Raw genomic sequence first — 4,149 nt, forward strand, 5'->3', positions numbered from 1 at the left:
TTTGAGCTTAAGTGTGGGGTGACAACCCTTGATAAAAATTGAGAGAACATGTTACTAACTAGGCCTAAAGGCCTCAGGGAGTTTTCCTAACCCTTGTTTTAAATTTTATTTGATGCTTTGGGGACATAGCATATTTTTAAGTGGGGTGGAGGAATTAATTCCTTTTTTTTTACTATTTTATTGAGTCTTTTCTTTTTTGGGATGAGTTCCTTGGCTTTTGTTTTTTGCTTTCTTCCCGAAGATAGTCCATTTGAACCAAGTGTCTTTTATTTTTTTAGGAATAAATTTTCTTTTAATTTTCTTTTTGAGAGAAAAGAAAATACCCTTTTGAGTGGTGTGATACTTGCTATTTAGGCCTAATTTTTGAGTAGTACTTTCTTGTGAATGCTTGATTGATAAAAATTTTTTACAAACACTTTGACACCTAAGCTCATGATTGTGACTTTGCATATAACTTATTTTATTTTGTAGTTTGTTATGATAATTTCACTCTTAGAAGTGGAATTGATCCATCATGATTGATACATGTGTCGTGTTTGCTGATATTTTATTTATTCCGTGTTTTGCATCTTAGTCTAGAATTTGCCCTGCATGTTATTGAAGCAAAATAAAAAGTGTTGATTTGTTTAGGAGAAGATAATAGGCTATTTTTTATTTTTCTGGTAAATTTTATCCTTTTCAGATATTATATCACTACTTAGACCTTTTGAGCCTGTAGCCATTTGTTGGTAGCCATATTAATTTGACTTTGACTATTTTATTGAATCCCTAGTTTTTGCAAATTGATTCCTTGAGGATTATAGCATAGACTTATTCTAATTATCAACTCTGAGAAAAAGGGATGGTTGAGAGAAAAGGTAATCAATGATAACTACAAAGTGCTTAAAAATCCCTCTTTAAAAGAATGTGACATGAAAATAAAATTCCTTTGAAAAAAAAAAGAGAGAGAAAAAAACGATTGAAACATTCTTGAGATGATGAGAATTACTTGTGAAATAATTGTTGAAGAGAGGGTTGAAAATAAAGAGAAGAAAATAATGGGTGATGAAGTCTAAAATTACAAAGTATTTAAAGAAGTGAAAGTCACTATTATATAGTTATCCTACCTATCCCCTAGCCTACATTACAACCCGTTAAAGTCCTGTTTGATTCTATTCAAGCATGCTTAATTAGTGGAGATGTACATAATGTGCAAGCCTATGGTTCTTTGTGCATACATGTCAATTTTATTTATGAGTGTGAGTTGTTCTATGATGCTAAGCCCTTAATTTATATTCAATCTTTTGAATTGAGTGTGTGGACTATTTCAACTTGTGAGGACACTTGTTTCATGATGGAAAAGTGATTTTATTAACTTTCTTTGATGAGCATAGGGGAGCTAACTTAAATTTGATAAGTTCAGAGTCCTTCCTTGAGGTTAGGAGGTTAGAAGTTTGTTGTTTATTTGGATGTCTTGCATAATGACTGAGAATTGTACGTGATGTTTTGAAATTGGTATATGGCCTAATTGTTTGTATTAACAAAAGTGACGATATTCCTAGTATGATTTTTTGAGATGAATTTAATGTTTGCTCGAGGACGAGAAAAATTTTAAGTGTGGGGTGTTGATGTGAGGCCAAAAATATATATTTTAATCCTTATTGGTCTCACATTTATTATTTATATATGCCCTTGTTGAGCATGAATTTTATGGATTGTGCTAAATAATATATTTTATTTGTAGGAGTGAATTGGTGTAAAGTTGAAGAAGTTTGAAGCTAAAATGAATTAAAGATAGAAGGTTGAAGAAGGAAATAAAGCAACAACTTAATGGATTAAATTGAATAAAATAATATATAATTATATATATATGAAATGCCTTAGAATGAAATTCAATTGTTAACGGCGTAGGACTGCTGGCACGTGTCACAACTGAAGGCGGCAGCAACAAAAGAACTGAGGCGGTACAATTCAAGCAGAAATTGGATTCCTTTTTATTTTGGGTTACTAAGTTGATTTGGACTCAATTATTTTATTTAGGGTTGTCTACATCTATAAATAGTCCACGGTAATAATTATTAGAGAACATCAATTATTAGGGGAGGAGGTCAATTATAGGGCATCAAAGTATAAAGTTGTCAATATTTTTTAGGGTTCTTTTCTTCTTCTTTCTTTTCTTAGAGATTAGTGGCTAAACGCCCTTGTTCTGGGGCTATAGCTACGAAGTGAATGTTTATTATTTCAGGTTCTTGAATTAGTTCTTGGTTATCTTTATAAGTTACTTCTATATTCTTGCTTTAGTATTTTATGCTTGCGCACCATAAGATAAATCTATTGTCTATTCTTAAAATCGAGAAAGGAGAGGGTAGATAGACCAGAGAATATAGAAAGCTCAATCATCCATTATGAGTTGATTTGTGTTTAGGAGTGACGGCCGGACGAACAACTTGCTTGGTTACGAAATAAGAGTTGTAGTTTTGATGATTTCACAAACCATGTGACCTCGTAAAGGGTCCTGATCCTTTTGTCAATAGGGAAGTCCCTTTTTAGGTGACCATTGCGACCATAGTGAAGACATAATAGATTATCTGACATAGACACATATTTACTGTGGGGATTGTAGGGAGGACTAATGTTCAAGCTACCTAACCCCTTCCTGTTGTAGTTACTTTGACTAGTGATGTTAGAAAGTAGCTTGGTAGAGCTGGTCCATTTTAGAGAATTTTCCAATTCTTCTCCAAGAAGGATCGGGTCCCTCTCCATCTGATCATTCCTTTCCAAGGCTAGAGCAAGTCTGGTCTCAGCAGTGTTCAGACTGGCTTCTAACTCTCTTTGCAAGCTAGCGGCTTCTCCTTTTCTTTTGCCAGATTTCTCATTCATTATTCTTAATTGTTCATGAGTTCTAGATTTTTAGTTTCTAGAACTATCAATTGCTCCTCGATAACAGACATGTGGACTGTCAAGGCTATCTTTTCTTTACTAAAATTATCTAGATTGTTATTCATAGAGTCCTTTTCAGTAGTTAACTCTATAACAAAATCGATCAGGCCATCAATTAGATTTCTCAACCTTCTAACAGAATAAGTATTCAAGTTTTGTTTAAGGTCAATGAGAGTTACCCTTTCTTGTTCTTCCTCGCCATCCGATTTTGCCATGAGGGGGAACAAGCCATCAAACACATTCTCATCATCTTTGACAACCAACATGGATGCTTCATTTGAATATTCTTATTCTCATGACTCTGGTGAAGAATTCCCACAGACAGCAAGGGCTTTCCTTACAACATAGTCAGCTGCAACTGTTCTTGCATTCTTCTCGGGTACCAGGTCCCTTCTTTTATCTTTTTCACCTCCAGGTCTTTGATACTCTATGGTTTCAGCTTTGAGCATCGGACAATCTCTCATGAAGTGTCCCGCCTTTCCATACTTATTACATAAGTCACTTGCATTTGCAGCACGGAGAGGGTTCCGTCCTTTTCGAAAACCTCCATGATTTCTCATAATTTTATGAAATATCTTGGTGAGATAAGCCATGTCTTCCTTTTCACTGGAGATTTCACCTGGTGAGATCTTGAGAGCTAGAGACTTGTCTTTCTTTACCTCATTCTTTGAAGTGTCTTGGTTTCTATTCATCCATCGTCAGAACCTTCAGGTCCTTTGCTTCAGTATGTCATCCACTTTGCTCACCCATGAATTGGGAAGGACTCGAAGAATCTTCCTGGCCTGCTTACTGGAATGAATAGGTTCTCCCAAACATCGTAGCTCATTGCTTATGGAGGATAATCTTGTATGTATGTCATGAATAGTTTCCCCCTCATTCATTGTGAAGTTCTCATATTGGGTGGTCAACATATCCATATTTGGATTCCTTCACCTACTTTGTGCCCTCATGAGCTATTTTCAGACAATCCCAGATTTCTTTTGCCAACTCATAAGAAGGGATGTGGTTGTATTCTTCAGCACCTATACCATACACTAGCAACTTCTTAGCTTTATAGCTTTTCTCGATCTTTTTTTGTCCGCCTCGTTGTACTGTTGGCGAGTCTTTGGAACGGCTTTTGTAATTTCACCATCTTTCACTTCGATCGTTGGGATGAAGGGTCCATCCAACACAATATCCCACAACTCTCTTTCTTCTGCCATTAAATAGTCGTGCGTCCTTGTATTCCAC

Source organism: Solanum stenotomum, chromosome 5, assembly GCF_019186545.1.
Source record: "Solanum stenotomum isolate F172 chromosome 5, ASM1918654v1, whole genome shotgun sequence".
In the NCBI taxonomy this organism is placed as follows: domain Eukaryota; kingdom Viridiplantae; phylum Streptophyta; class Magnoliopsida; order Solanales; family Solanaceae; genus Solanum; species Solanum stenotomum.